The 1,178-nt window shown below is 33.1% G+C and overlaps 1 non-coding gene across 1 annotated transcript; it reads right to left on the reverse strand.

Moving 5' to 3' along the window:
- Nucleotides 1-760: 760 nt before the first annotated feature.
- On the reverse strand, nucleotides 761-842 carry Trnas-cga. Its single transcript has one exon. It is a non-coding gene; the product is annotated as a tRNA-Ser (tRNA).
- Nucleotides 843-1,178: the final 336 nt, after the last annotated feature.

Raw genomic sequence — 1,178 nt, forward strand, 5'->3', positions numbered from 1 at the left:
GCGTGAATTGATCTAGAAACTTATTGGGTCCGAAAAAAAATAAAAACGTGATCTCTAAAATCTAGTTTTGTGAATAAATCAATTAAAGTTTTAGGTGCTGGAGCTAACTGGCTCGAAATCTTCGGCGACAATTCGACAAGGAAGCTTTTTTCACTATTTCACCACTTGAATAATGCTTCTGGGACCCCAAAAGTTTTTTTTTTTAGATCATAGACTGCCCTTAAGGCCCTCAAGGGGTTATTTCCACCTGTCAATATAAAAAAATCGATTTTTTTTAATATTAATTTTGCGCAACGCTGTGAGCGAGGAAAATTCTTCGAATACTCGAGGGCATAAGATTTTTTTAAAACGTTCTGAAACGTGAATTTTTTCACAAAATCAAAACTTTTACCAGCAGTCCTTCGATTTTTATCTATATTCATCAATTATAATATTATTATTTTTTTTTTTTTTGTTATTGGAGATAATTTTAAGCAAAAAATCTTAAGATTTTGTGACTTATTGAGTTTTTTAAAGCGTATTATCACTCTTTTAGTAATGCAATTGAAATCCAACATAGTTACTCATTAGCAATTACGATAAACTCTTATTTAATATTTATTTTTCCAACTATTAAGAAAATAACGTTTCGCAATTGTTACTCATTGGTTTTTGTATTTCGTTGAAACTTCTTTAGTTCTATATAAATATTTCTCAAATATTTATTTCCACTCCATTAATTTTTTATCTGCAGTACCAAAGCATATAAAAAGTATCACACCGCAGCCTGTAGTATTCGAACCTACGCTCCCAGAGGGAATCTGATTTCGAGTCAGACGCCTTAACCACTCGGCCACGACTGCTTGAATCAGAGTATTTTCACAAAAAGGACCTAGTTTCGGTTCTCCTCATTATAATTTGCACAGAAATTCGCAAATTATATTTTTCCTTAAAGAAAGTGCCCAGCAGTTCATAAAAGCGCAATAATAATTTAGTTCTCCGTGCATACAGTTATTCCCATGTTCACTTGTATGTGTGTAAGTGTGTCACAAATTTATTGATTAATTACGATTGCACTCAATAGCAACAATTGCAATATAATGCAACGACAATCGCTATCAAGCTCTTGCGCCGCTGTCGGTTGACGTGTCAATCGTCGCCGCATAAGAAAAGTCAAGTGAGAAAAAAATCGTTCTAAC

This window comes from Bactrocera latifrons, unplaced genomic scaffold (assembly GCF_001853355.1).
Source record: "Bactrocera latifrons isolate USDA-ARS-PBARC rearing strain unplaced genomic scaffold, ASM185335v1 scaffold_54, whole genome shotgun sequence".
Lineage (NCBI taxonomy): Eukaryota > Metazoa > Arthropoda > Insecta > Diptera > Tephritidae > Bactrocera > Bactrocera latifrons.